The sequence below is a fragment of the Schistocerca cancellata genome, chromosome 2 (genome assembly GCF_023864275.1).
Source record: "Schistocerca cancellata isolate TAMUIC-IGC-003103 chromosome 2, iqSchCanc2.1, whole genome shotgun sequence".
In the NCBI taxonomy this organism is placed as follows: domain Eukaryota; kingdom Metazoa; phylum Arthropoda; class Insecta; order Orthoptera; family Acrididae; genus Schistocerca; species Schistocerca cancellata.
In genome coordinates this window covers 943,408,837-943,419,404 of record NC_064627.1, presented here as the reverse complement: position 1 = coordinate 943,419,404, position 10,568 = coordinate 943,408,837, and the positions used below count along the sequence as shown (strand labels likewise).

The 10,568-nt window shown below is 42.0% G+C and overlaps 1 pseudogene; it reads left to right on the top strand.

Annotated features, from left to right (window-relative positions):
* The first annotated feature begins 10,227 nt into the window (after positions 1-10,227).
* On the top strand, positions 10,228-10,345 carry LOC126164242 (5S ribosomal RNA; annotated as a pseudogene).
* Positions 10,346-10,568: the final 223 nt, after the last annotated feature.

The window sequence follows — 10,568 nt, the reverse complement described above, 5'->3', positions numbered from 1 at the left end:
TGCGAATTACTATGGGTCGACGTTATATTCAACAGCCGTACCAAAAAAATAATTGGCTCCTTCTACCGCCCCCCCCACCCCCCCTCGCCCGACTTAGATGATATAATAGCTGAACGGTTCAAAGAAAACTTGAATCTCATTACAAATAAGTACCCCACTAATACAGTTATAATTGGTGGAGACTTCAATCTACCCTCGATTTGTTAGCGAAAATACATGTTCAAAGTCGGTGGTAGACAGAAAACATCTTCCGAAATTGTACTAAGTGCTTTCTCTGAGAATTACTTTGAAGAATTAGTTCATGATCCCATACGAATTGTAAATGATTGTGGAAACACACTTGACCTCTTAGCCACAAATAATCCTGATCTAATAGAGAGCGTCATGATGGATACAGGGATTAGAGAAACACAAGGTCATTGTAGCGAGGCACAAAACCACATCAGTGAAAACCACTAGAAATAAACGCATGATATATCTATTTAAAACAGCAGATAAAAATTCGCTTGATGCCTTCCTAAGAGAGAGTCTCCATTCCTTCCAAGCTAATTATGTAAGTGTAGACCACATATGGCTCAAATTCAAAGATACAGTATCGACTGCAATAGATACATTCATACCGCATAAGTTAATAAGAGACGAGGCTGATCCACCATGGTACACAAAACACGTCAGAACCCTGTTGCAGAAGCAACGAAAAAACCATGCCAAATTCAGAAGGACACAAAATCCCCAAGACTGGCTAAGTTTCACGGAAACTCGAAGTTTAGTGCAGACGTGATAGCGAGATGCTTTTAATAGTTTCCACAATGAAACATTGTCTCAAAATATGGTAGAAAATCGAAAGAGATTCTGGTTGTATGTAAAGTACCCAGTGGCAAAAAACAGCCAATACCGTCACTGCGCGATAGCGATGGAAATGTTACCGATGATGGTGCCACTAAAGCGGAGTTACTAAATACAGTTTTCCATAATTTCTTCACGAAAGAAGACGAAGTAAGTATTCCGGAACCAGAACAGCTGTTAGCATGAGTGATATAAAATTAGATATCTTAGTTGTTGCGAAACAACTCAAATCACTTAAGAAAGGCAAGTCTTCCGGTCCAGGTGGTATACCAATCAGGTTCCTTTCAGAGTACGCAGACACTATAGCGCCTTTCTTAGCCATCATATACAACCGCTCACTTGACGAAAAGTCTGTTCCTAAAGACTGGAAAGTAGCACGGGTCACACCAATATTCAAGAAAGGAAGCAGGAGTAACCCATTTGAATTACAGACCCATATCACTGACCTCAATTTGCAGTAGGAATTTGGAGCATATACTGTACTCGAACATTATGAATCACCTTGAAGAAAATGACTTATTGATACATAACCAACATGGATTCAGAAAATATCGTTCTTCTGCAACATACTTGTGCTTTATTCCCCTGAAGTAATGAGTGCTGTCGGCAAGGGATCTCAGATCGATTACATATTCCTAGATTTCCAGAAGGCTTTTGATACTGTTCCTCACAAGCGACTGTTAATCAAATTGCGTGCATATGGAGTATCGTCTCAGTTGTGTGACTGGATTCGTGATTTCCTCTCAGAGAGGTCACAGTTCGTAGTAATAGACGGTAAATCACCGAGTAGAACAGAAGTGATATCTGGCGTTCCGCAAGGTAGTGTTATAGACCCTCTGCTGTTCCTGATTTATATAAAGGATCTAGGTGATAATCTGAGCAGCCCCCTTAGACTGTTTGCAGATGACGCTGTAATTTACCATCTAGTAAAATCATCAGACGATCAATTCCAATTACAAAATGATCTAGAGAGAATTTCTGAATGGTGAGAAAAGTGGCAATAGAAAAAGAAAAGTGCGATGTCATCCACATGGGTACTAAAGGAAATCCGATAAATTTTGGGTGTAAGATAAATCGCACAAATCTTTAAGGCTGCCAATTCAACTAAATACCTAGGAATTTCAATTACGAGCAACTTAAATTGGGAAGACCACATAGATAATATTGTGGGGAAGGCGATACAAAGACTGCGCTTTGTTGGCAGAACACTTAGAAGATGTGAGAAACCCACTAAAGAGACAGCCTACATTACTCTTGTTCGTCCTCTGCTGGAATGTTGCTGCGCGGTGTGGGATCCTTACCGGGTAGAATTGACGAAGGACGTCGAAAAAGTGCAAAGAAGGGCAGCTCCTTTCGTGTTATCGCGCAATAGGGGTGAGAGTGTCGCTGATATGATACGTGAACTGGGGTGGCAGTCACTAAAACAAAGGCGGTTTTCTTTGTGGCGAGATGGATTTACAAAATTTCAATCACCAGCTTTCTCTTCAGAATGCGAAAATATTTTGTTGACACCCACCTACGAAGGGAGAAATGATCATCATAATAAAATAAGAGAAATCAGTGCTCGAACGGAAAAATTTATGTGCTCCTTTTTCCCACGCGCCTTTCGAGAGTGGAGAGTAGTATTAAAATGGCTCGATGAACCCTCTGCCGGGCACTAAAGTGTGAATTGCAGAGTAACCATGTAGATGTAGATGTGGTCACCACGACAGCTGTTGAAATGTTTTATGTTTAATTAGGTTTCTTTAAGAGCAGAGGTGAAAGTTCTTCTTGTCAAGCACTTTTCGATTTTCCAGTGAAACTACATATACTCGAAACTGCATATACTCGAAACTGCGTAGTGCACGCTCCTCTTGAGCTAGCAGCTAAAGTGAACTTCCCGATAGTAGCTACTGTTTATTTACTATAAATAATTTTTTTAATTCGTGCCATGCGTATTGATGTCCATTATAGCTATAAAATTTCAGCTGATTCTTCCGGCGGTTCTTAGTAGAACGACATTACAATAAATGAAAAGCACCACGTAGCTTATGTTCTACAGTCCTGTGCTTTTCATTTATTACCTACAGAAGTTTTTTCGGAATAATCGATTCGTTTTCTTTCCAAGAAATTTATATCGCGTGAAAGTTTTACATTTCACAGTGTCTATCTTATTTCTATGCGACTGATTTTAACAGTCGTAATTAAAACTATTCTTTTAGAATGTAGTAAATTTTCATAATCAAAACTGTTTTTCTTCATGTTCCATTATATCGCCAATGATATGACCTTATAGTAGCCATATTGCCAACGTCGTTTGTCACATGTATACTACGCCTTTGGTAAAAGCAAATCGCTAGTATGGCGGTTTCTTTATTATCTGGGAAATATGACGCATCCTTATCTTCTGATTTTCTATCCCAGTAAACGCCTTAAGATTACTGATCTCTTGTAGTTGTTGATAAATTAACTCGGCAGATGGGAGAAGCCACCTGTTTCTGCTGGTTTAGTGCACCGATATGATAGATGTTTTGCCACCGTTTGTTGTAATTTTTCTACTGTTGTGTTTAGAGGTCAGGCCAACTGCGTAATTTATTGTTAAATGCACGTGCATTAGGTATAATATTCTTATATTTCTGCAGCCAGAGATAGAATACTTAATAGACTGCGTTTCATACCTTGTAACGTGCTTAGCCAGCCACTGCACGCTGAGATAATATGGCGTAAAATGGCTCGGTGCGTCATACAACCACACAATACTGCATGTAGATTTTTTATTATAATCGGGTTGAAAATATTGTAACCGATGTACAAAAATAAGCAACACTCCACAACTTTAACCACTACGCCATAAGAAGTAGTATTGAAATTTTAAAAAATTGGAAATTTGTGGTAAGGTCTTATGGGACCAAACTGCTGAGGTCATAGGTCCCTAAGCTTACACACTACTTAACCTAACTTATACTAATTTACAGTAAGGATGATACCCACACCCATGCCCGTGGGAGGACTCGAACCTCCGACGGGGGAAGCCGCGCGTACCGTGACAAGACGCCCGAGATCGCGCGGCTGAAATTTAAAGAACAGAAACATAAGATCAGAGATAATTCGGCGATCGGAAAGCAACAAATAATTACGGAGAAGCAAGCAGGTCCTATTAGGACAGAATATACAAATTACATGAGAAAATTTAAATTTTCATCTCGTTACAGTAAGTAAAGGGGCTGCGGGTTGCGGGGGCGCCAATATATTTTATCAGTTATACACAATTTAATAACAGCTCTTTCATTGTGGGTCGTAGGTCGTGCTGTTCTCGTACTTTACGATGCTGAAGTCCGATCTCTGGTGACCTACAAAGAAGAGAGACACCCTATATGATTATACAAATCAGTTAAAGGAAATGATGCCAGGCAACGGAAGCGTCTTACTGAATGATAAATGGGTGGCTCAATGAAGCGTGACACAATGGGTACCAGAACACGCACACAAACATATTAATGAGAGGAGGCATTATCTAATCTATAACAAAAATAAGTGCTCACTATAACAATCAAGTTTGTTATCGAAAAGCAAAACACTTGTTACCCACTGAAGTAAATAACTGAACTTTTAATACTTGGATAACGAGATCTAATAATGGATTCTAAGCTTACCACAGGAGGGTAAATGCAATAAACGCAATGTAATGAGAATAATACGACCAGTACTAACATCAGCTCGACACAAGCTAAGAGGGCTGCTCAGATTGTCTCCAAAATCTTTTATACGGATAAGGAACATCAGTGGCCTTGTATCATATTCTTGTGGAACGTCTGATATCAATTCTTTTACTCGACGACTTTCGGTCGATTATTGTGAACTGTAACCTTTCTGACAGCAAATTACGAATCCAGTCGCACAACTATAGGCACGTAATTTGATTAGAAGTCGCTTGTGTGAAGCGATGTCAAGTCTTCTGAAAATCTAAAAAAAATTGAATCCAATAAGAGGTCACCTGTTCATAGAACTCATTACTTCCTCTGAGTCCGCCGCAAGGGCTGAGAGGTCTGCATGTTTGACTGCCATGCAGCAGGACTGGGTTCGATTCCTGACTGGATCATAAATTTTCTCCACTCGGAGTCTGGGTGTTGTTGTCCTCATCATTTCGTCATCAACAACACGTAAGTCACCCAGTGTGGCGACGACTGAAAAGACTTCCATCTTGGCGGCCGAACTTCCCCAGGTGTTACTCCTGGCCAGCAATGCCATATGATCATTTCGTTCACTTAGTGTCAATGACCTAGTTATCCTTCACAAGAACGATATTTTCGGAATACGTGCTGACTGTGCCAATACGTAAATTCTTCGAGATAATTTATATGTTCCAAAATCCTGTTGCAAATCGACATTAGTGACATGAGTCTGTAATTCAGCGGATTACTCCTGATTCCTTTCGTAAGTATTTACGTGACCTGCACAACTTCGCAGTCTTTATGTATGAATCTTTCGTCAAGCGAGCCGTTGCATATGACCAAGTGTGGGGCTATTATATAAAGCGTGCTCTGAAAGGAACAAAACTGGTATAAAATCTTGACTGGAACACTTGTTTTCATTGAGTGATTTAAGCTGCTTTGCTAGACGTAGGATATCTATTCCCAAGTTATTCACATTGGCAGCTATTCTTGATTCGTCTTCTACGGTGAAGGAATTCCGGAAAATCATGTTTCGTAACTCTGCTTTAGTGGCACTGTTATCAGTGACATTAGCATTGCTGTCGTGCAGTGAAGGTGTTGATTGTGTCTTGTCGCTGGTGTACTTCACAAACGATCATAATCTCTTTAGATTTTTTTTTGATATTTCGAGATAGTATCGTTGTAGAAATTATTAAAAGCTTCTCGCGTTACGAGTTTCAGTTTTCGGTGAACCGAAAGCGGTGTTTCAATTGAGCTGGGTAAAATACGAGGGTTGCCCAGAAAGTAATGGTTCAAATGGCTCTGAGCACTATGGGACTCAACATCTTAGGTCATAAGTCCCCTAGAACTTAGAACTACTTAAACCTAACTAACCTAAGGACAGCACACACACCCATGCCCGAGGCAGGATTCGAACCTGCGACCGTTGCAGCGTCGCGGTTCCGGACTGCAGCGCCAGAACCGCACGGCCACCGCGGCCGGCAGAAAGTAATGCACCACCTTTTTTCTCTCAGCCGTAAACACAGCTACGAATATGAAACGTTACATATTTATTATTTGAAGTCTCCTCAGTGAGCGCGCCAAGTTTCCGTCACTCCCGTCAGATAGCGTAGCTGCATTACAGTTTCAAAAAGGCGTCTGTACGTTACAAGCGATGTGCCGTCATTGAGTTTCTCACTGCAGAGAAAGAAACTGCGGGGAATATTGAAAAACGCTTGTGCAAAGTCTGTGGAACATCTGCTATCGACAGAAGTACAGTTACTCTCTGGGCACGGAGGGTGAGGTTATCAGAAGGCGGTTCGGGGAGACCATCCACGGCTGTCACACCTGGTATGTTGCAGCGAGCTGGTGTTGTCATTCGCGAGGACAGACGCATTACGACTCGGCAGTTGGCGCTGCATCTGTCGATCAGCAAAGGAACTGTGGATACAATTATCCGAACTCTTGGATATTCAAAAGTGTGTGCAAGATGGGTCTCGAGGCGTCTAGCGGTAGATCACAAATCCCACAGAAAAAAGATTTGTCTTGATTTGTTGCAACGTTTTGAAGCTGAGGGGGAGGCCTTCTTGCCCCGGATTGTGACAGATGATGAAACCTGGTTCACCATTTAGGGCCCGATACAAAGCGACAGTCTATGGAATAGGGCCATTCCCGCTCCCCATAGAAGAACACATTCAAAGCAGCTGATTCCACCGGTAGGGTCATGCTCACCGTGTTATGGGACTAAATGTGTGATTTTCATTGATGTAATGGCAAGAGTCGGTACAATTAATTCAGAAGCATATGCCAACACATTAACAAAACTCAAGATGCGCTTCTGGCGACTTCGGCGCCACAGCAACGCAGGTGATGTTTCGATGCAACACGATAACGCTTCGCCCCACACAAAGCTGACGACTGCTGAACACATCGCAAAACATGTTTGGACAGTGTTACCCGTACACCCTACAGCTCTGATCGATCTTCCTTGGAATTCCACTTGTTTGGGTCATTAAAGGTTGCCATTCGTGGAAGACATTTTGAGGACGATGAGGCGGTGATTCACACAGGGCAGCACTGGCTCCACCAGGAGGATAAGGACTGGTAGCGACAGGGCATACACGCCCTTGTTTCGCGCTGAAGGAAGGCCACAGAACGGGATGGAGATTATGTGGGAAAATAGGGTGTATAGATGAAACACCATTCTTTCGTGTGTGTAGTTTTCATTATGTTCAATAAAGAATTGTTGAAGAAAAAAAAAACGTTGTGCATTACTTTCTGAGCAACCCTCGTAACTTTTGAAAATATTCAGTATCAATACCCAGTAACATTATGTCATCAAAATGTGTCTCAGCTTTAAACAGGGTGGATGGATATAAATTCTTATTACAGTGAATTCTAGTATCTCTACATCTGCGACAAAATATTTTCTTAAGGTGATTGGTTTGACCGTGCATATTATTGTCATTTTACGGCATACTAATCTTCTTTTATTTAACTTTATTGGCTCCACAGTACGTAAATTTGTTATTTAAATCTTCTAAGTGTACGATGCAGATCCTTTTATCGAAAGAGAAGAGCATAGAAATCATTCAAATCACTTGCTGTTAATGCTGAAGGTCGAACATGCTCATCTGTGAAAACAAAAACGCTTCATCGCTAAGATCGATAATTTACAGATGCTATTTGACTACATGTGTCTGAATTATTTCCGTGTAATTGTTCCTTGAAGCTCAGATCTGATAAATCTATTAAGGTCACTCTGTATAAAATAATTCCAATTATTGTTTGCTTTCCCTTTTTTCTAACTATCTTCAGAGACATTTCTGACATTGAATAAGTTTCGATTCGCGCTCCAGAGAGCTGCTCTTCACTGCTGTTCTTAATATCGATGTAATTGTTTTGTGAAAGACTTCGTCAAATCAAATATATTTAAAATTCATGTTGAGATTTAGACCAATACCTTTCCTTTAATAAATATCTTTTTCAATAAATTGCTTGCAAGCTTGTCCACTTTTAATAAAATTTGTGTAATCTGAATAATACTTTTCTTAGTAAGGGACCACGTTGGTGAGGTACAGCTGTACTCGAGAGACGTACGCAGCATAATATATTGTAGATCCACATTTTATTATGCACACCGTGAGAGAGATTACATTAAGACAACAAATTACATGAACTGATACAATATTCAATATTTTTCGTCCAAGTTTTGTGAATAACATAGTACAAAGTCTCTCTTGACAATGGAGTTTAGCAACTCTTCCTGGCAACTCTGTTAGTGATCTGCTCTGGCACTATCCGTGTCGGTAGACCATGACTGGACCACCTTGTCAGGGAACTTGCTTTTTCAACATGAAACAAGCAAAAGGAAACAAATTTTAATGAAATTTTTCAGGACACAACACGCTATCTAATAGTTAATATTTTTGGATTACTCACATCGCTCAAGTGGGAAACTAAGGCGGTACTTCACATGAAAATATGACGTGCTACAACTTGTACTATCGTTAAACAACAGATTATCTCATTTGTCATTCAGATGCCTAATTTGTAGCCCATTGCCCCTAACTACCGTTCGCACTGCCGACTGAAACTTTGTATGTCTAAGTCATACTCTGTTGCAATTGTTGATAGTATGTGCACAGGAGGTACCATCTAGTGGGACTCTTTATGACTTGATAGCAGCAAAACTGATCAAAATGTGCACTCTAAGAATAAAAGACAGTCGACGAAGAAATTACCTACATGGGATGGAAATCGGTAGGTGTGATGTACATTTTCAAACGAACAAATCATTACGATTTCAGAAACATTGGAAGATTTATTCAAAAGAATGAGCTTCACAAATTGAGCAAGTGAGTAACGCGTTGTTCCACCTCTGGCCCTTACGCAAGTAGTTACTTGATAAGGCATTGATTGATGAGAGTTGTTGGATATGATCCTGAGGGATATCGTGCCAAATTTTGTCCAACTTGCGCGTCAGATGGTCAAAATCCTGAGCTACTTAGATGGTCCTGCCTATTAAGCTCTAAACGTCCTTAATTGGGGACAGATCCGGAGACGTTGCTGGTAGGGTAGGCATGCATGGCAAGCATGAAGACAGTGTCCCTGTGTGCGGGCTGTCATTACCTTGCTGAAATAAAAAAAAATTGCAACCCCAGAGCTTTAGTTCAAACTCAAATCGCTCTGAGCACTATGGGACTTAACATCTATGGTCATCAGTCCCCTAGAACTTAGAACTACTTAAACCTAACTAACCTAAGGACAGCACACAAGACCCAGCCATCACGAGGCAGAGAAAATCCCTGACCCCGCCGGGAATCGAACCCGGGAACCCGGGCGTGGGAAGCGAGAACGCTACCGCACGACCACGAGATGCGGGCTAGAGCTTTAGTCCTGGTCGTCGAGCACCAGGTTTGTATCCCACCACTGTCTGCAGATATTCGACCTGGAATCTCATTGACTGGAGTAGAACTGTCTTCTGTTCGAATTGATCATAATGACCAGCGAAGACGTGTCTGGAGACGCTGCAGACAGTGGTGGGATGCCACCCTGACTGTCACTCGCCATACAACCCGACGATCAGGAGTGATAACGTGGGCGCCATTTCTTTTCATAGCAGGATCCCTTTGGTTATCATCCACGTCGCCCTTACAGCTCAGTGGTACATCGACGATGTTCTACGTCCCGGTTTGTTTCCTTCTTGGCAAGCCATCCTGGGCTTACATTTCAGCAAGATAATTTTCGCCCGCACTTGACGGGAGTTTCTACTGCTTGTCTTCATGCTTGTCGAGCCCTATCTTGAACAACAACGTCGCCGGATCTCTCCCCAGTTGAGAAAGTTTGGAGCATTATGAGCAGAGCCCTTCAACTATCTCGGGATTTTGACGATCTAATGCGCCAACTGGACAGGATTTGGCATGATACCCTTCAGGAGGACATCCAATAACTCTCTCGATCAGTGTCAAACGGAATAACTGTTTTCATAAGGGCCACAGGTAGACCAACGCGTTATTGTTCAAAAATATTCAAATATGTGTGAATTCCTAAGGGACCAAACTGCTGAGGTCATTGGTCCATAGTCTTACACAATACCTAAACTAAGTTATGCTAACAACAACACACACACCCACGCCCGAGGTGGGACACGAACCTCTGGCGGGAGGGGCCACGCACAGCGCATTATTGGCTTGCTCAATTTGTTAATCTGTTTCTCCTGAATAAATCATCCATTTTTCTGAAATTATGTGGCAACGGCCTTGCCGCAGTGGATACACCGGTTCCCGTGAGATCACCGAAGTTAAGCGCTGTCGGGCGTGGTCGGCACTTGGATGGGTGACCATCCAGGCCGCCATGCGCTGTTGCCATTTTTCGGGGTGCACTCAGCCTCGTGATGCCAGTTGAGGAGCTACTCGACCGAGTAGTAGCGGCTTCAGTCAAGAATACCACCTTACGACCGGTGAGCGGTGTGCTGACCCCACGCCCTGCCTATCCGCATCCTCCACCGAGGATGACACGGCGTCGGATGGTCCCGGTACACCACTCGTGTTCTGAAGACGGAGTGCTTTATTTTTCTGAAATTATAATTCG